This window comes from Carcharhinus amblyrhynchos, chromosome 1 (genome assembly GCF_965287045.1).
Source record: "Carcharhinus amblyrhynchos chromosome 1, sCarAmb.v2.hapA, whole genome shotgun sequence".
Taxonomy (NCBI): Eukaryota; Metazoa; Chordata; class Chondrichthyes; order Carcharhiniformes; family Carcharhinidae; genus Carcharhinus; species Carcharhinus amblyrhynchos.
This window is the reverse complement of record NC_137324.1, coordinates 42862665-42885120: the sequence shown is the minus strand read 5'-3', so window position 1 is coordinate 42885120 and position 22456 is coordinate 42862665.

Genomic DNA, 22456 nt, shown 5'->3' with positions numbered 1-22456 from the left:
ACTCATCCGAGCTGTCTAGCGCAGGATGGGCAGGAACCGCTATAGAAGCCGCCATGCCAGATGGCCCTGGGGTGTCCGGATCTGTTCCTGCAATGCAGGGCGCAATGTTAGGTGCATGGGAGGGAGAGGAATACAGATGGAAAAAATGTGATTCACATTTCATCACTGAGGGGATGGGGCTATCATTCTGCCTGTGATTGGTGCGATGGGAGGTTGGGGGGGGGATCAATCTACTTGAGATCAAAAGGGGGAGAGGGGGTCCACTGCAACTCTGCCTGAGGTCAATGGGTGGAAGGGGGTTCTGCTGCCATTCTGCCTGAGATCGGTGAGTGGGAAGGGGTTCTGCTGCCACTCTGCCTGAGATTAGTGGAAGGAAGTGGAGTAGGGGACTGCAATTAGTCTGTGTTGGGGGGAAGGGGGGCTGGTTGGGGGACAAGGAGTCAGCATTGTTGTGGGTGTGGGGAAATGTCTGTGGGAGCCAGGGGAGGCATTATCTGGCCTGGGACGGATGTGGAGGGGAGCAGCATTTTATCTTTTACTTTGTGCATGCGCAATTGTGTACTCCGACCGGACCTGCAGAGTTTCGGGTGTGTTAAGCCCTGCCCACAGAATTGTGCAGCACGATTCGGACTCACTGATACTTTTGCAGGCAGAGTGCATATGGGAGCAGATCTGAAAAACTCACAGTTTCAAGTCCACCCAGCATTTGGAATCAAAATGGTAAAATAGGGCCCAATGATTCTATGAATTATTTCAATGCTACCTTGATGTGAAGGGCAGTCACTCTCACAACATCTTAGCAAACCATGTTTGTCCATGTTTGTTTATGCAAGGCTGCAATGAGCTTTAGAACTGAGAGAGCTTGACAAGAATGAAGATATAAAAAACAGAATAAAATTTTGAGGTTTACAGATAGACACACTGAGTGAAAGAATGAAAAATTAATGGCTGTTTAAAAAAATATTGCTTGGGCTACAGATAACTATGTGCCCAATTATAGAAAATATATCAAACCTATAGAAAGCATACAATATAGATTGATCAGGCTGATGATGAGGAGAGGCTTGAGATATTCGGATTATTCCCATTGGAGTATAAAATGCAAAGAGAGGGAAAAAAAACTCCTAAATTAAGATTATCATGAAGGCACTGAGAAGAAAAATCAAGAGGAATTTCTTAACACAACCAATGATGGTCTGGTAATGTCACTCGACTACTAATCCAGAGGTCGAGGCTAATGGTCTGAGGACATGTATTCGAAACTCACCATGGCAGATGGTGGAGTTTGAATTCAGTTAATTAATGAGAGAATTCAATTGATTAATATTCAAAGCTAGTCTCAGTAATGGAGATATCATTGATTGTCATAAAAATCCATCTGGTTTATGAATGCACTTTAGGGAAGGAAATCTGCCATTCTTACGCAGTCTGGCAAATATGTGACTATAGACTTTCAGCAATATGGGTGACTCTTACTTAATAGTCCTCTCTGTAAGTTGTACAAGGGCAAACATGGATGGGCAGTAAATGCTGGCCTCATGAGCAATGCCCACATTTCATAAAAGTATATAAAAAAGAAAGCAGGTAACAGCATGATATGTTTGTGGTGGGAAGTGCTTATAGCAGAGTGGATGTGTATTTGAAGCAAAACATGGGGAGATAGCAAGAAATGAAATTAGTTTCAGAATGTTCTCACAAAACCAGTACAGGTACAATAGGTTGAATGCGTCATTCTGTGCTAAAAACATCTATGGTAGTATTCAACGGTGAGTCATAAAACAAGATTTCACAATGTCACTTTTCTAATGAGGAAATGTACATAGCAATGGATGTCAATGGTCTGATACACACTACGATTTTAATGACATGGTATACACTGCTCAAAGCTTACATTCAAGATTTGAACATCTTTCTGCATTTAACGGTGTATTCTATGCATCCACGTCTTTGTTTACGACAACAGAATTGCTAAAAATACAAAACAAGCACAAAGTTTTGAGAAGTCACTGCAATCAATCAGAATATGAAAATGGAAAACAGATTAATGGTTTGGGTATGCGTCAGAGTCATCCCACCTTCATTAAAATTGATTCTATCCAAACTGTCTCATCCTTATCTGGATGCTGACTGAAATGGTCCGAATTTCCAAAACCTTCTTAAATGTATGAATCTTTTTGTCCTCCCACTCAGATGAATGAGCACAAAAAAGAAATTACTTGTTCACAAATTGAAACCAAATTTATGTGAAGGCCGTTTTCAAAGAAAATACTGCTTCAACCTCTCTTCTTCTTGTGTTTTTTTCCCCATTTTTTGTGGGTTTTGATGTTTGGGTCTTATCTTACTCTGCAGTTTGCAGTAGAAAGATCCTTTACAGTAGCTGAACGCTGTTTCATGAAAGAATCCTGCAAGGGTATGCAGCCATCCATTCAGAACAAAGGAGGGAACCAGATGACTTTGCTGGGTCGGTGTTAGACTTTACCCTGAGGGGGGTGAGTACACAAGCAGTTATGCCATCTGTTCGGCTAATACAGAGATACTTCAATCCAAATAATGAAGGCCCCTGAGTAAAACTTACATCAGACTTTCTTTAATGGTAGATAGTGTATTTTAACAGCTCAGTTGTTTAACAATTTTAAGCACCATCGGAAAGATCTGATAAAAGTATAGAATAGCAATCAAAAGTCTTCAAAAGTGTTGTGTTAGCAGAATTGGCTATATTTGAATTAACATTTTCAAACTGTGATGAAATACATGTTAATCTGAATGTATAATCTGTTTAATATGCTTTTTAAATGCTATTCAATTAGGAAATGGAGAATTAGGAATATTATGATGAAAATCATCTAGCTGCTGGTAACTGAGTTCGAATGATTGACGGGCCTTGATTGGAATTGATGAACCCATGGAAACCACACTAAAAATTCATTTCCCATTATTCATCAATTGCCCGAGTTTCTAATTTATTATAATCTCATTATCAAGGGCACATTGATCCTTTTGCATTAATAATAGAAAATACAATAATTGACCCAGTTTCTGGTAATCTGAGTACTTTCCAAAAACTGCATGAAATGGCACCTGTAGAGTTTCTACTGGATCTATCAATAATTCCACTCACCTACAGAGAAGAAAGTGACATAGACTGTCTAATGCCCTGAGGCAAATGCACCTCGTGACAGACAACATCAATCGGTACTGATAACAAAGTTCAATGCAAAGACCCACCATAAGAGCCCATGTGAAGTCTGCAACCTATGAAGCAGGTAATAATAAAGGATATATGTGATGGGAGAACTTGCATTTACAGTGTCTTATTTAGTTGACTGGAGGCATGGCTGTCAGTGGTGAAGAATAGAAAGGAAGGAAGAAAGGCAAAGGATGCCTAAGTGAGAGGAAGGAGAAGTTGGACTGGCATTGGCGGTTGGGAGTGGGGTTAGGGTGTGGTTGTGGGGCTCAAGGAGTTTACAGAAATAGATGTGAAAAACAACAATAAAAATATAAAATTGGAGACCATGAATTAATGTAGTCGGCAAGGGCATAGGTGATGAGTCAGTCAAACTTGGTACCAAGTAACAAAAGAGTTGAAGTGTGGAAGATGGAAGACTGATCACAAGAGCATCAGAATGATCAAATCTGGAGATGACAAGGGTAAGGATGAGAGCTTCATCAATGGATGAACTTCATTTATTTTTATAAGTGTTTCACTTCCAACATAAATGGATGAATATTATATAAGGTCATGAAGTACCTGTCAGCTAACATTGGCATAAATAGATTCTAAGCTATTCTGTTGGGTAAAATTATTTTCTTCCTCCTTTCATTTTTTTCAACTTTTATCCATTAAGTAATCACATACCTGTGAATATTATTCATATACAACTTCCACTGTCCCTGGTTTGTTGTTTCCTTCAAAGCCGCTCACCATCTTGACCTGGAAGCATCACTGTCCCTGTATCACTGGTAAATACGTAAGGTGTGATGTGGAGTTGCCGGCGTTGGATTGGGGTCAGCACAGTAAGTAGTCTCACAACACCAGGTTAAAGTCCAACAGGTCTATTTGGCAGTGCTAGCTTTTGGCGTCTCAAGCCCCTCCTGAAGGAGAAAGGGTGAGGGGAAAAGAGATTGGAAAATTTTCATAGCGGAAGGAACTTATTTTTAATTCTCATAGTCAAAAGAAGCAGTCCGTTTACGGGGGGGGGCAGAGAGAAATGGAATGTATGAGCAATTACCCAAAATAGTTCTTTTTTCATTAATATTTGTTTTTCTTGATTATTGATGTTAAAACTCACTTGCTTTTAAACTGTGGGGTCTTGCGGCTTCACTCTTCCAGTAAATAACTGGGAGCTCAAATTTACCTTTAACTGTTAAGTCTCTATAGCATTCATACAAACAATTCAAATTTAAACCTCAGCCTCACTTTACAGTAGGTGAAGTAGTTGGAAGGCTATTGCCTTTTCTCTTCTCAGTGATAAATACAAACCTGTGTAACAAATTGGTTGCCAACCTTTTAGATTGCTCTAGACTTCTCTAGAAATTTAAGATTAATCTCCTGGACATTGCTTCATGTAACCCGGAAGAAAAATCACAACAGCATTAAAAAAGAATTGTGCGTGTTTTTTTTATAACTCTTTAGTTTATTAGCTATTAATATTGAGAGGGGAAAGAGTCTGACTTGGCAGGTTAATTGAAAGTCAGAGATAATGTGATGAAATGTCCAAAAATATGTCCGACCAAGGTTGGAAAATTTAAAGTTGTACCCTGTCAATGTTTGCATGCTATGCAATCTCATTGAACTTTGTGTGTTTTATGTAAGGAGCACATGTGGGAAAGATAAGCCCATACAGCAGCATTGGCAGGAGAGGGGTCTTTTGTCTGGTGGCATTAGCTGCTGACCTCAGATATGAATGGGATGGGGGGACAACAGGGGCTGCTCTATGCTTAATGGCTACGCTGAGTGAATCACAAAACACTGACATTGCAAGTGGTAGGAAAGGAGAGGATTAAAACGAGTCTGGATGCCATCATAGCACACTGTAACACTATGGAACTCAATGGTTTCTTTACAATGGTATAATGTTAGCCTATTTGTAGTAAAATCTGTTTTGTACTATCACTGTTTGCATTGTTCAACTGTTAAAAATATTACCATAGTTCATATTTATTTGTGTCACAACCTATTGGAAAGAGCAATGTATATTTGATGACATTTATTATGCACTTGAGCTGAATGACTAAACATAACAGGTTAAAGAATTGTTATGCATATAGAAACAGGGTTCCCATTAACAGCAAGTCAATCCTGGTAGACAGTAATCTTTACCAAGTGACAAAAGAAAGAACTGAAATTGCAAAACTGTTCATTTAATGTGGCTTATATCTTAGGAAGCTATTGTTAGCCGTTCAAAAAAATGCAGACTCTTTACTCCATAACCAAAATACACAATTTTGTCTTACATAACTCTACACAAGGCCTTTGCAGTTTATTTTCAAGCAGTCTCTGCAATTTTAACCTAACCCATCCACAGTAAAGCTTGTGAGATTAGGTGGGTATGCTGGCCAATTTAACTCCTGCTTTCAAAGGGTAATAACATTGGGTGTGCTTAAAAATGAGCGCTCCACCCAATTGAACAACCAATGAACAGAGATATTAAGTTATACTTTTCTCAGATGTAGGCCCTCTTTGCATTGTAATAAGTGGAAACACATATATGAGTATGCTGTTGCTCTGTGAACTATAATTGCTTGACGAATGAAGAATATGTGTTAATTTTTTTTACATTAATTATTTACTTTGTTACATTCTCTTGGTACAACTGCTTTAATTCTATTGTCTCGGATAACCCGAGGCAAAATATACTGATCTAAATAAGTTTACTGTTTCATTCTTGTTAATTTTATATTTATTAATGGGAGGAATGCTGGGCATTTCAGGCACCCAGTGAAAGATTTCTTCCTTTTTTCTATCAATGGCAAAATGATGGCTGGAATTCTTCGGCCCATTCATGTCCTGTTGCTAATGCCAGAGAGGACTGAGAATTTAGTGCTCAGCCAAATCTCCACTCACTGCAGATAGATGGGAGAATCCCAGCGGCAAGCGAGTCAGAGAATTGGGCAGAAAAGGTTTATTGATGAACTCTGAAGAAGAAACAATAGAACTACCTAAGAAACGATAATGTTGCCATTATACTGTATAGGCCAGTGCCAGGAGAAGTTTGTTGAGAATGGAAGAATAGTGGATTAACAGTAATGGAAGATATTGATTACACTATACGCTTTGTGCAGTTTTGGCCACCACATTATAGGAAGGACATGAATGGACTGGAGGGGGTGCAAACAAGATTCACTAGGATATTGCCTGGGCTGGAACACTTCAGTTATAAAGAGAAGTAGGATAGGCTTGGGCTGGTTTCTCTGGAGCAGAGAAGACTGGGGGGCAATCTGACTGGGGTGTTCAAGATTATGAAGGGCATGGACACAATGGATAGGGAGCAGCTGTTCCCTTTCATTGAAGGGTCAGTTACAAGGGGGCACAAGTTGAAAGTGAGGGGTGGAAAGTTTATGAGGGATTTGAGGAAAAACATATTCACTCAGGGAGTGGCGACGGTCTGAATGCATTGCCTGGGGGGTAGTGGTGCTTCACATCCTTTAAAAAGTGCCTGGATGAGTACTTGGACGCCATAACATTCAAGGTCCAAGTGCTAGCAAGTGGGATTAGGTGGGCAGTTTAGGGCCTTTCATGCGTCGATGCAGACTCAATGTGCCGAAGGGCCTCTTCAAACTGTAGTATTCTGTGATTCTGTGGTTCTGTGATTCTGGTATAGTAACAGTGTAAAAGGAAGCGGGCGAAGAGTTTCTGAAGTGTGTTCAAGAAAATTTCATTGACCATGTTGTTTTTAGCTCCACAAGGCGGGAGGTGTTACTAGACCAGATTCTGGGGAATGAGGTGGGTGGAATGGATTGTGCATCTTGATGGGACACCCAGGAAAGTTGATAAACTTAATGCAGTCAATGTGGTGTATATAGACTTTCAAAAGGCAATTGATGAAATGCAACATAATAAACTTGCCAGCAGAGTTAAATCCCTTGGAATAAAAGAGTCAATGACAGCATGGTTACAAAATTGGCTGAGTGATAGGCAACTGAGAACAATTATGAATGGATTTGTGGACTGTAGGAAAATGTGCATCAGGGTCTAATACTATTTTTCTTGATATATATTACCAGCCTATACTTGGGTGGACAGGGTATAATGTCAAACTTTGGAGATGTCACAAAACCTGGAAGTGTTGTAAACTACATAGAACATAGAACATAGAACATTACAGCGCAGAACAGGCCCTTCGGCCCACGATGTTGCGCCGACCAGTTACAAAAACAATGACCCACTAGCCTATACCAATCCCTTTTCGTCCATAAACCTATCCAGAGATCTCTTAAACGCCCCCAAACTAGACGCATTTACAACTGCAGCAGGCAGGGCATTCCAATCCCTCACCACCCGCTGGGTAAAGAACCTACCCCTGACATCCGTCCTGTAGCTACCCCCCCTTAATTTAAAGCCATGCCCCCTCGTGCTAGCTTTCTCCATCCGAGGAAAAAGGCTATCACTATCCACCCTATCTAAACCTCTAATCATCTTATATGTTTCAATAAGATCCCCTCTTAGCCGCCTTCTTTCCAACGAAAACAACCCTAGATCCCTCAGTCTCTCCTCATAGGACCTCCCCACCATACCAGGCAACATCCTAGTAAACCTCCTCTGCACCCTCTCCAACGCCTCCACATCCTTCTTGTAATGCGGGGACCAGAACTGCACACAGTACTCCAAGTGCGGCCGCACTAGAGTAGTGTACAGTTGCAACATTACACTGCGACTCCTAAATTCAATCCCCCTACCAATAAACGCCAAGACACCGTACGCCTTCTTGACAACCTTATCTACTTGATTCCCAACTTTCAGGGATCTATGTACACACACACCTAGATCCCTCTGTTCATCCACACTATTCAAAGTCCTCCCGTTAGCCCTATACTCGACACATCTGTTGCTCCTACCAAAGTGAATTACCTCACACTTCTCCGCATTAAATTCCATCCGCCACCTCTCGGCCCAGCTCTGCAACCTATCTAAGTCTCCCTGCAGACTATGACACCCTTCCTCACAATCTACCACACCTCCAACTTTGGTGTCATCAGCAAATTTACTAATCCACCCAACTATACCCTCATCCAGATCATTAATAAAAATTACAAACAACAGTGGCCCCAAAACAGATCCCTGAGGCACACCACTCGTAACTGCACTCCATGATGAATATTTACCATCCACCACCACCCTCTGTCTCCTATCTGATAGCCAATTCCTGATCCAACTTCCTAGATTACCCACAATCCCATACATCTGCATTTTCTGCAGAAGCCTACCATGGTGAACCTTATCAAACGCCTTACTAAAATCCATGTATACCACGTCAACTGCCTTACCCCCATCCACCTCTTTGGTCACCTTCTCAAAAAACTCAATAAGGTTATGAGGAGCTTTGTGACAGATTTCAAGAGGACAAAGGTTATGAGGAGCTTTGTGACAGATTTCAAGAGGACAAAGGAAATTGGGCAGATACACAGCCAATGAAGTTGAAAGCAGAGAGGTGTGCAATGATACATGTTGGACGGAAGAATGAAGACAGTCAATTTAAAATAAAGGTGACAATTCTAAAGTTGACTCAGAAGCAGAGAGACGTGGGGATATATGTGCACAAATTGTTGAAGATGAAAGGGTTTCAGTTGCAAAAAAATGGATGATGAGGCATAAGAAATCATTGGCTTTAGAAACAGAGGAGCAGAGTACAAAGTCAAAGATGTTACGACAAAACACTGGTTCGGTTTTAACTGGAACATTGTTTCCAATTTTGGACGCTGCGTTTCAGGGAGGATACGAAGGCATTAGAAAGGGTGCAAAAAGGGTTCACAAGAATGTTTACAGGAATGGCGGTTTTTAGTTATATGGATAGATTGCTGAAGCTGAAACTCTTCTCTTTTAGGAAGAAAAGGTTGAGAAGAAATTTGACTGAGGTGTTCCAAATCATGAGAATAGGCAGAAATACAGAGAAACTGAAGGATCATAAAGAAAAGGATAGAGATTTAAGGTAATCGGAAAAAGGACCCGAGGCAATGCAAGGAAAAACGTCATCATGAAGTCGGTGGTTAGAATCTGAAATGCATTCTCTGAGAGTGTGGCGGATCCTGGCTTTTTAATGGGAATTGGATAAATGCCAAGGATGGGAAAAGGGCAGACGATACAACTAGCTAAATTGCTTTTGCAGAGAGCTAGCACAGACACTGTGAGCTGAATGGTTTCTTTCTGTGCTATAACCATTCTGTGATTTTACAATAAATACTGCACTAAATCTTTGCTACATTGCCATCCCTCCTGCACTTAATTAGAATGCCATATTTGATGTAAAATAACAGGAAGATTAAAATCCTCACTACGCTGTCTATTTAATTGGTTTTAATCTCATCTTCATAAGTGCGTTCCGTACTGTATCTGTGAGGCATATGTTATGACTGAAGTTAATGCGGAGCAGGGTGACGTGATACACTTTGTTAGGAAGAAAAGGTTGAGGCAATGAATGGTACAATTCACAAGGCTATTCAGGAGTAGAGAGACCTGAGGTTTTATGTGCATAACTCATTGGAGAAGGCAGAGCAAGTTGTGCATGGAACATATCACTCAGGGAGTCCACGTCTGGTGCTAGTGGATAGAGATGGTAGAGAATGCAACTTTCCTTCCATCACATGGCTGAACAGGAATCTCTCCCACTCTTACCATCTGGCCATTGGTGTGTGCTACAAGTATTTATACGTTGATAATCAACTTGATTGGCCATGTTAAAAATGTACATTCTTTGGTCATTAAGACCTGAGGTGGGACTCGAGTTTTGTAAATGGAGGCATAGAGAGTTTAAGAGTAAGAAAATTAAGATGACTGTTCACAAAACACTGGTATGGCCACAATTGGAGTTCAATTCTGGTACCACATTTCAGGAAGGCTATGGAGAAAATAAAGAGGAAATGGAAATCGAGGCATGAGAAATTGTGGATTAATAGATAGATTAGCTTGAACTGTTCTACTTTGAGAAGAGAAGGTTGAGAGGAGATTTAATGGAGATATTGAAAATCATTGAAAATTTAGCGAGAGCAGATAAAGAGAAATTGGACAGAAGTTTATGCCCCACGGAGATGGGTTCAGAAATGAGGGAGCTATGTGATCACACAAAAGGATGCAGTTGGAGACTCCACTCTTTCTCAGCTCCATATAATTAATCTCCAGGAAGAAAGGGAAGATGGTGGCCTCTCTTCCTTAAGGATCGCTTAAAGGCCTCATCTACAACCACTGGAATTCTATCAGTGGCCAGTGGGAAATACACAACAAAAATCATTGGGCTTCCCTGTGGTCTTTTAGGGAGCGTCCTTCATCCTTGGATACTCTGTGTTCAATCTAGGAACCTAGCATTAGGAACAGGGTCCCGCAGGAATTCACACTCCTAACATTGCTGTTAACCCCCCTCACCTTCTCCCGCTAGCACCCTGCTCCTTTGTAATCTCCGCATCCCACCCCACTCCCTTCTCTCTAGTGACCCATTTGTGATCGCTGGTGAACTTTGTTAAAGGCCTGAGTGTAGTACTGGTAGTGGCCACTGCCTCTGCTAGCACTGCTGGCAGCTTTTGGGGTAGTAGCTCTGCGCATGAGAGGTGATGGTTCAATGATATTTTCACCTGGATCCAGAGACCAAGGGTAATACTCTGGGGATCTGGCTCCTAATCACACCACGGTAGATGGTGAAATTTAAATTCAATAAAAATCTGGTATTAAAAACCAAATGACCCTGAAAGCATCGTCGATTGTCGTAAAAGTCCAGCCGGTTGATTAATGTCCTTTAGGGAAGGAAATCTGCTCTCCTCATCCGCACTAACCTATATATGACTCCGGATCCATCGTAAAGCGGTTGACGCTTGAAATAGCCGACCAAGCCACTCAGCTCATGGATAAATAGGGGTGGGCAATAAATACTGGCCCAGCCAGAGATGCCCACATCCCATGAATGAATGAAAAGAAAAATTCAACCGCAGGTCTGATATTGTCCAGGTTGTTTCTGATTCCTACAAAATTACACCATGCCTTCCAAACATGATGGAGATGGATTCAATCATGGAATTTAAAAGACAAAGAGCTGAAGGGGGAGAAGGGCTACAGGGAAAGAACAAAGAAGGACAAAGAAGAACAAAGAACAGTACAGCACAGGAAACAGGCCCTTTGGCCCTCCAAGCCTGTGCCACTCATGCGTCCAACTAGACCATTTGTTTGTATCCCCCCATTCCCAGTCTGTTCATGTGGCTATCCAGATAAGTCTTAAATGATCAGTGTGTCCGCCTCTACCACCTTGCTTGGCAGTGCATTCCAGGCCCCCACCACCCTCTGTGTAAAATACGTCCCTCTGACATCTGTGTTAAATCTTGCCCCCCTCAACTTGAACCTGTGACCCATTGTGTTCATCACGTCCCACCTGGGAAAAAGCTTCCCACTGTTCACCCTATCTATGCCCTTCATAATTTTATACACCTCTATTAGATCGCCCCTCATCCTCCATCTTTCCAGGGAGAACAACCCCAGTTTACCCAATCTCTCCTCATAGCTAAGACCCTCCATACCAGGCAACATCCTGGTAAACCTCTTCTGTACTCTCTCCAAAGCTTCTACATCCAAAGGGCTGAGAAGTGTGATTTATTGGATTGCTCTTGCAGAGAGCCAGCATGGATTCAGCAGGCTGAATGGCCTCTTCCTCTGCTGTGACCATTCTATAATTGAATGATTTTATAACTGCAACCTTGCAAAATAAAATCATAAATTTGCTGTCAATCAATCCTAAAGTTGGTGTGGGTTTTTGCTGCGGGTATGCTCAACTCGATTGAAGGTGGCTAACTTATTTGATGTAGAAACTTAACACCTAGCAAAACTGATCTATATTAATGCAATATCATTAAGCACAACATTTCATTCAGGATCAATTATGCACCATGAATCTACTGCTTTAGATCAATGTGACACTGTGTGGCCTAACATACTGATCTATATTAATGCAATACTGTAATGCCTTAGAAGAAAGGTATATTTCAAAGTTTTTTGAGAAATGGCTTATTGAAAACGACAGCATCCTAAAGTATTCAGATCTCCACCATCAAAGAATACAGAAGTCTGATATTATTTCAGATTACTAACTAGATTTTCTTGCATTGGCACGTAGCTACAAAGAATCACCTGGACATAGGAAAGATAAAATAGTCAACCGAGCATGTAACTGTGATGGAACCTACCCAATGTTCTTCACAATAACTTCATGTTAATTGGAAGGAAGTTTCCTTTTGAGGACTATGAAACATGAATTTCATAAGCTCTTTGCAACTAGAAAAATGTGTGTTAATAGGTGCAGACCAATAAAGTCTCCTCTTATGTCTGCAACTTTTTGAGGTTACTAAAAACCAGCTGTCAAACTTTATTCATTATAAAGGATACAAAACTAGGAAATAGTTACTGGAATTATTTAATTACAACAGTGACTACTGCTCATTGGCACCTCTTTAGCTGTAAATGCTTTAGAAACACCTGAGGTTGTGATAGGTGCTACACAAACGCAAAGCTTCCTGTTTCCATTTAAGACATTCTCTCCAAAATTGAAAATGAGAGGTATAATGCTCTAAGTTAAGAAAATTACATGTGCACAAATAGCACACATTCTGGTATGAGCTCGATGGCATATGGTGAGGCAGGTTGGAGCGGTGGGGAGGAGGGGGATGGGGGGTAGAATGAGGTGATGGAGAGGAGGGGGGGATCAGGGGAAGGTTCATGAGCAGGAGGGCCTAATATCATCTAGGAAACATGGAAGCAAATTCAATGCATCTATCAATGGCATTTTAATTTTGTCAACTCATTGTCAATTTAATTCCAGGTTGGTGTCAATGGTACAGCAGTAAGTGTGATAAAACCAACTTGACCTTATTCTTGGTATTCATTTACTGAATGTGGGTGTCACTTGATAAGTCAGCATTTATTGTCCATCCCTTGTTGTCCTTTAGAAGGAAGGTGGTGGTGAGCTGCCTTCTTGAACTATTATAGTCCCTGAGCTGTAGGTACACCCACTGTGCATGTGATCTCAACTCTAGTATTGAAAGGGGCAATTCAAAGATGGAATTTGGAGAAGAATGATTTGATAAAAGAGAGGGAGGAGTTTTGTGATGGTCAAGGACTGTGCCTTGATTTAATGAATTGCCTGTTGTCCCGAATCAATGAGGAGTTGGAGAGAAATACTCTTTCCCAGCAATGGGAGGGAGATGGCCCAGGAGGTTGGCAGCAAGGGTATTGTGTAACCCTTCTAGATTCAGTGCAGGAAGTGCTTAAATGACTTATATATGACTTATAGTTATCCCCCTAGTAACAGCAACATCCACCCGAGGAAATAATCTCTGCACGCCCACTCTATCTATTCCCCTCATCATCTTACAGACCTCTATTAAATCGCCTCTCATTCTCCTCCACTCTAAAGAGAAAAGCCCCAGCTCCCTCAACCTTTCCTCATAAGACCTACCCTCCAAACCAGGCAGCGTCCTGGTAAAACTCCCCTGCACTCTCTCCCATGATTCCACATCCTTCTTATAGTGAGATGACCAGAACTGCACACAATATTCCAAATGTGGTCTCACCAACATCTGGTATAGTTGCAGCATAACCCCATGACTCTCAAACTCAAACCTCCTGTTAATAAACACGAACACATTATAAGCCTTCTTCACGGCTCTATCCACTTGAATGGCAACCTTCAGAGATCTATGGACATGAACCCCAAGATCTCTCTGTTCCTCCACATTCCTCAGAACCCTGCCGTTAACCCTGTAATCCGCATTCAAGTTTGTCCTACCAAAATGAATCACCTTGCACTTATCAGGGTTAAAGTCCATCTGCTACTTTTCTGCATCCCATCAACATCTCCACTTTCTCCTCTGGCAGCGTGTTCCAAGCATCCAACAGTCTGATGAGACTTTGATTAACCTGCGTGAAAAACGTGCCCCGCACATCTCCGTTAAACTTCCATCTCTCACTTTGAACCTGAGCCCTTTTGTAATTGACATTTCCACCCTGGGAAAAAGCCTCCAACTATCGACCCTGTCTATGCCTCTCGTAATTTTGTAGATATCTATCAAGTCTCCTCTCAGCATCTGTCTTTCCAGTGAAAACAATTCTAGCTTATTCAACCTCCCCTCATAGTCAACACACTCGAGACCAGGCAACATCCTGGCAAACCTTCTTTGCACTCGGTACAAAGCTTCTGGTAGTGTGGTTGCAACATGATTTCCCAGCTCTTATGCTGAATGCCTCTGCTGATGAAGAAAATCATGCCATATGCTTCCTTAATCATTCTGTTCGTAAAACAATTCTTGTTTATTTACAGATCTACATACATCACAGTGCTCATCTGCTTCCAGGTGACATTGCATCTTAGCGTTGTTATTGTCAGTATCAAGAGCTGCTCTTGCTGTTAACCCTTTTCTCTAGATCTCGCCCAATGTCTTGATTGTAATCTTATACATCCTCCTACATCAGGACCAAGAAGAGGGTGGGGGAGATGCAGAAATGAGGGGTGAAGTGTGGAACAAGCAAAGCCAAACTGGAGAATTCAAAGGAAACTTGTGAGAAGAGGAGTAAAAGTATTGTTTGCCTGGGAGTTCAGATCAAGAATAAATGCTTTCGGAATACTACATCACTGTGCAAGAGGCAAGCTTCTGCAGCCAATGTCCTAAGAATGTCAAATAATTCACTAACATCAGGCTGCGAAGGAAGCTCAGCAATTGAGTTTGGGCGCTTGAAGAACCAAAATGTCCACTGAATCAACACGCAAAGCTGTTGAAACTCTTACATGTTGCAGGTGTGCAAATCCAGGACATTCTGCTGCTGAATGCTGGTGTAAAGACATGGAGCGTCAAAGCTGTTGTTGCCTGCTGCACAGTCTGTTTTAACCCTTGTACGGTGGACAAATATCTACGAGTAGATGTCTTATTAGTACAACCAATATTTATTTAATCCCACACAATCAATAATCACCCACCCGACCAACAGTAAGTTACCCTACAGAAAATACTAGAATTCAAGTCCAATACTAGACCTTGACTTAACTTTGCGTGACTGGCAAGTACCCAAGCAGATTTTGGCCTTTATCTGTGTGCTGGTCTCGGTAGTCTTCTGCGTAGTCTGGTCCTTTGGTCTAGTCTGGCATTCTAGCTCTGGTCTTTCTTCCTTCCTTCTCGGGTGTGGTGGCTCTCCTCTTGCTGGCGATGCTCACCATTGTTGTAGCTCGTTTGTGGGGTCAGAGAGAGAGAGATTCCTGGTTGTACAGTACCCGTTATACCCCATTTGGTTTCACGCCCCTTTTTGGCCATTGCCAATCAATTGATCAGGACTTGATCACCCTGATTGATAAGAGTCCAATCAGATGCTACCACACCAATCTTTGGGTGTGTCCCCAGTGGCCATGTCTGCGTGTGACATAGGTCACATACCTCCCTCCTAAATAAGGATTCACGGTGCCCTTATGTCTGGTACACAACCCAGTGTGACTAGAAAGTCTCTTTCATTCTGAAGATGAAACAAGCCAGTGTGACTGTAAAGTCCCTTTCATCCTGGAGATGACCCATATCCTGTTTATTCACTGGTCAGGGTTGCAGCCTGTTTGTCTCTGTCTTTAAACTGCAGCCTGTCGGTTTAGCTTCTTGCCCAATTGTGCCAGAGTGCATTTTAGATGGCTCATTTGGCCACACTGTGAAAGTAAGGGACACATAGGGCGTGTCTGCAGGAAGAAAGTGAGTGATGAATAAAAACAAAAATCAAGAACAAACCCAAGACAGCATTTAAACAAAATAAAAGGAGAAATGTCCATGCTGTGCAACAGGGTCAAAAAAGAGAGAAGAGACTCTAAATCAGAGGACTTATCATTATATGTACTAGCCATTGGGCCATCCCACTGTTAAATGGACAGCCAGTAAGGTTGGAAATTGACACTACAATAGCAGTCTCTCTGATGCCAAAGACTATCTACAATGAGAACATCAAACACATTCCCTAAAGGCCATCAAGTGTTGGATAGTGTTGAAGCTGTACACAGGTGAAATGGTTCATTTGAATGGCCTCATTGAAGTGGCTGTGCAACTCATTGAGCATACAAGGGATATGTTGCTACATATTGTGAAGGGAAACTATCCAGCATTGATGGATTGTAAATAGCTAGAGAAGATTTGACTGAGCTAAGCTGAAGTCAACCTGATGAGCAATAAGAATCAGGTCTCACAACAATTTTAATGAAGCATGCTGTTGTTTTTAAGGAGATTTAGAGAGCATGAAAGACATTACAGTCAAACATTGCAAATGGAAGTCAAGCAAAATGCTTGAAGGCAAGGTCTGTACTATATGCTATCAGGTCAAAGATGAAAGCTGACTTGGAATGACTGGTGAAGACCATTGTTTTGGAATCTGTCAGCATCAGTGAATGGATCACATATATTGTTCCAGTCATCAAGAAAGATGGATTTGTCAGGTTTTACGGATACTTCAATGTCATCATAAATCCAATGTTATGTGCAAACAGTACCATTACCTAGCATTGAAAGCATGTTTGTGGGATTGGCAGGAAGCCAAAACGTCAGCAAAATTGACCCAAGCCAGGTTCACTTTCAGATGAAAATGGCAATCATGACAGACAGAGGCTTGTTCTGATACCAAAGATCACCATTAGATATCAAGTCTGCTCCTATATTCTTTCTAGGAGCAACGGATCAGATACTGAATGGGCTTAACAGAGTCCAGTGCTATCTGGCTGACACTTCAGTCACTGGGAGAGATGAAGAGGTTCACCTTTGAAACTTGGATGCTGCCACTCTGCTGAGATTGAAAGACTGTGGTCTGAGAGTCCATAAAGACATATATGAGTTCTTCCAATCCTCTGTTGAGTATTTGGAGACATGTGCTTGATGTTACTGGCCTTAACAAATCTCCTCCTAAGGCTGAGGCCATCATGGAGGCGTCTGCCCCTCAGAATATTAACCCGTTATGTTCCTTCCTGGATTGTTAAATTATTATGGAAGATTTGTCCCAGATTTGGCAACAGTTCTGAAACCATTACATAACATCTTGTGCCAGAGCAAGAAGTGGAAATGGTCATTGGATCAAGTAATAAGCCTTTCATGCAAGCCAAAGAAATGTTACTTCTTAAGTATGTAGCTCTTACACACTTTGATCTTATTTTACGCATACGGTTAGCTTGTGATGCATCCCCTTATGGTGTAGGAGCGATGGCTTCCCACATTAGCCTTCGAATGAAGAAAGACCCATTGATTTTGTTTCTCAGACTTCAATCAAAGCTGAAAGTGAGGCATTAGGGATCATTTTTGGAGTCACGAAATGCCATCAGTTCCTGTGTGGGAGAGAGTTGACATTGGTGATGGACCATTGTCCACTCAATAACATTTTGGGGGCCACACACAGGGATCCTGTCAGTCGCAGCAAGTATTTAAAATAAAGTAGGACTTTGTCTTGACGTAAAGGTGAAAAAAGAAACTAGTATTCATATAAAAAAGCAAGATGCTTCCAATGCCGGAAGCGTGAGATAAAACCAAAAAAATGCTGAAATTATTCAAGATAGATTGCCGACTGTGAATGAATGTATTCCTGGAAGCCTCATCACATGACATCACATGACACATTGAAAAGATGGGCATTACTTTCATTGGCATACACTTGCACCATAAAGTAGCGACAATCGAGGCTGCACTGTAACACAGATGGACTTTCAAGATTGCCACTGCCAGGCATTTCATCAGATTGCTTGAAGGGGAATTACTTCTACTTGGAACAATAGACAACACACCTGTCACTTCTAAGCAAGTGAGAAAACACACTCGGAGAGATCCTGTGCACTCAGAAGTGATGGATATTGGTTTGCGAGGAAAGAATTCAGAACTAACACCTAACCTGAAACCCTACTACTCCAGGAAATTGGAGCTTTTAGTCCTGTCAGGATGCCTTTTATGGGGCTCATAGTGATCCTTCCACTACCACTGAGGAAACAGGAGAAAATACATGAGGGCCATTGTGGAATCATATGCATGAAGGAAATAGCAAGATGATATTTCTAGTGGCCTGCAGTGGAAATTGAACAGAAGGCTACAAGAAATCCTTCTTGTGCAAAGACAAGAAACCTACCATCCTTAGCACCAATGCATCCATAGGAATGGCCTGAAGAGGCTTGCCAACATGTGCATGTGGATTTTGCAAGACTTTTTGAAGGACCTATACTCTTAGTAATGGTTAATGCTCACACCCTAATGGCCAACAGTTGTTGTGATGACATTTATCTCATCTGAGAAGACGATTGAGAACCGGGAAGAAGTATTTAATGATTTTGGATTTCCTGAACAGCTGGTAAGTGAGAATGGACCTCAATTTTTCTCACAGGAATAAGACAACGGTATTCAACACATTATTACCACACCATTTTACTACCAATGGCTTAGTGGAACCCTCCATCCAAACCCTGAAACATACTTTGAAAGCAACCAAGGAACAAAGTTCACTTATCAAGATGGCCCCAGAGCATAGTGATTTCTTGCAAGCTGTATCCAACATACCCTCCAATTCGATCCTTTACTGTTGTTCTATGTTTTTACAACTTTATTCTAACTCTTTTCTTTTTCTACACACTAGCTATGAATGTAACACTACATTCTGCATTCTCTGCTTTCCTTCTCTATGTACGGTATGTTTTGTCTGTAAGAAACAATACTTTTCACTTACTACTAATGCATGTGATAATAATAAATCAAATTAAAAGCCTTAACAAATTTCTCCTGGTCCACCAGAATACCACATGTTCGACGACCCTCCAGCCTTACTCATGATAAAAGGGCAGCTGCTTTTGATATTTGATCTCTTGAGCCCTCCAAAAACGAAGGAGGTTGCACGACAGGAACTACAAGAAGAAGTGGAACGGTGGGAAGGCAAGGTGAAACACAAAGGATAAGATATTTTGGCTCAGAATTACTCCCTGAGGATAAAGTGAGTTCATGGTGCAGGCTGGATCTGTTTCTTATAATGTCCAGACCAGGGATGACATTATCCAGAGGAGTTATTGGCTGAAGAACAGATCTACCAAATCTGGAGCCTGTTGAAAATCCAGGATCAGACTTTCAAAGTTCTGACTTGAACCTTCCGACAACTCCAACACGACCAGACACAAGTTGAGGAAAGCAATATCTCATCTTCCATTCAGACGCAGAGACAACCTCTAGTTCCTATGCCAACACTGGTTAAGCCAACCACTGATGACATCAATGCAAAGAAGATGTCAGAGATTCATCATCAAATGTTCCAAGAGCAATGACTACTGTGTGACTTATTAATAGTGACTGACTCCTTGGCTATTGTTCATATGGAACTCTTTTTGACCTTGTTTAGGGTCATTCAAGTAAAGGTGCTGTGAAAATGTTATGTATTTGTATTTACTTCTATTGGCTCACTGGAGATCTGCTGTATTCATGTTTACATCAGAAAAGACGTAATAGACCGAGTGCAAGAAACAGAGAAAGAAGAAGCAGCCATGGACAAGATCACATACCATACATAAGCTCCATTTGTTTTTAACCAAACGCACCTTCAATACACAACAAAGGCAATTTGCTCAATATCAGCTAAATCCGTACAACATGGATCATGGAATTTCAAACAGTAATTGTGTCCAGCATAGATTGCCTTTCAATGATCTCTCGCATTGATTTAAAATACATTGTCCTGCAAACTGGTCACATCCTCATGTTGAATTAATCACCATAGCCCGTTTCTTTGACCTATGCCAAATTTCAGGCCTTCAAGGAGTGTCTTAGAATTTATTTGGTTTAGCACAAGAACATGTTTCAAAATCACATTTAACTCTTCGCTAAAAAGCTGACCCTCTATACCTGTTTAATAAACAAATAATTCTGTATAGTCTTTTTAAATGTAATTTTCACTTATTTAAAATCAGTTTACTCACAAGTCATGGCCTTGACATTAAAAATGTTAATTATTGTCGATAATTCAATTTCAATCCCTATTAATTAAACTTCATCATGTTAATATTCCCTGACATGTCAAGAATATTGTTGGAAACAAATTTTATTTTCAATTATGATCTTGCGTTCAGTGAAATGTGAATGAGTTTCAGCAGAAAGTTGAGAATAGATCTGGATTCTCTGACTTTGCCTGCACATGGGAGTCTCCAGTCCCGCTGCAGTGAACGGAGGTTTGATTGAGTGTCAAGTTCTCCATTCTCACTGCAGCAGTGGCAGAATTCAGTGGCAGTGGCAAACGACTGGAGAATTCTAGCCACAATTTCCAAAACTAGCACAATCTTGAGCACGGATTGTGCTGGATCTTGAATCTTGCATTGAAAGGGGAAACTCTGCACCAGTATGTATTATAACTGCGCAGAATGCAAAAACAGCATTTCAACACTCTCATGGTCAGCTATTAAGCATTTCAATACGTATGAAACTAATGGTAATGGAAAAACAGAACATTTGGCGTCAGGCCAGCCAAACACTGGGTCAATAAGATTGAAGAAAAATTCTGATAACCTGCACAGGACCTATCTCTTATTCTGCCAGTAACATCCTCATTTATATTCAAGCTTCTATGACCCCTCTGAGTGGGTTTCTCCAACTAGTGGCAAATTGTAGACAGTTCTGCACTGTGCACTCATACCCATTGGAGACTGGATTGAGCCTATCAAATTCAGGTTCACATCGGACCCTTAACAGCTGTCAGAGAGAAAAGCTTTTAATCCCATTAGTTTGAGACAGATTCAACTCCAGGTCCAAGGAATGAAAGAACTGTGTTTCTAATCCTTAGCATCAGGTCCCCGAGGCTTTGTAATATAATTCATTTTAATGTTACGTACAGTAGAGCAACTCAGAAATACCAACGAAAAGGTATCAGTTTGATGTTCAAATGAAATTTAACTATTGGCAAAATCATAAAGTTAAACCTGACTATTTTTTAATTGACAGATGGTGATACAATACTGCATGTGTGAGTTATATGTTATGGTTGCCAATTGAACGATCCTTACAGATTTCTGTGACTTGTAGCGTTCTTTCCATATTGAAATGACAAAAGAGCATTTCACTGCCCTGCTGCAATATAGTTAGCGATGAAAACAAAGCCATTATGTGCGTTCTTTGCAATTTGTCCCAGGCAAGGTCTATTGCTCTATACAGGCAGGAATTCTCTGATCATACATGCCGACAGGATTCTCTGGTCTCACCATCAGTGGATGGCTTATCACCTCCTGACACCAAGAAGAATGCCTAGACAATCTAGCCCATAAAGAGTAGGTACAGAGGAGATATCAAGGGTATGTTTTTCGCTCAGAGGGTGGTGGCTGCCGTTGGTGGTGGTGGGGGCAAATTCGATAGGGTCTTTCAAGAGACTTCTGGATGAGAACATGGAACTTAATAGAATTGAGGGTTATAGGTAAGCCTAATATGTATGGATATCATCAGCACAACTTGTGGGTTGAAGGGCCTGTTTGTGCTGTATTTTTTCTATGTTCTATGTTCTATTTTACTACAGGATGTCCTGGACTCTTTTACAAATGTTTGTGTCTTTGGTTCGTAAAGCTAGTCTGGAGAAGGAAACATGTTTTGATGAGATTGAGTGCTTCATTCATGAGACAGAATAATTGGCAGGCAGCTTCCGAAATTATCAGTAGAATTTTCCATTAAGCCGAATTCTCCGACTTCTTTGCAGCTGGGTTTCTCCATTCCCCTGCTGTGAACAGAGATTTGACTGGGCACCAAATTCTCTGTTCTTATGGCAATGGTATAGAACCGTGTGAGACTGGAGAATTCCGGCCTAGATCTCATGTTCGGGGCAGGAACGGGCAGAGTTCCCTGGTGCAGAGAACACTGGTCTGAATAATAATGGTGTCAAGGGTCTCCTGACATTATGCATGGTGGGACAGACTTGTGCCCATGCATAGTGGGTGACTTGTGCCCATCATCACACCTGGGTGTCATACTTATAAGGCACCCAGCCAACAACTGACCCACTGGTGAAGAAAAAAATGCCTCAGCTGGTCGATGATTGCACCTGATGTCCCAGGACCCATGGTTTATGGAAGCCGCTCCATCATGATCTCCAAAGGCAGCCCAAGGCTTCTTTAGGTAAGTCCATGCCACATTGGTCCAGATGTTTTTTGGGCTAACATGATATCCCATTAGCGGCATGGACAATTGGACAGTGTGAAGTAATTCCAGCCAACCCCAATAATGCAGAATGTAGCCCGTTGACTTTGCTACCATCTTTTCCCATCATTTT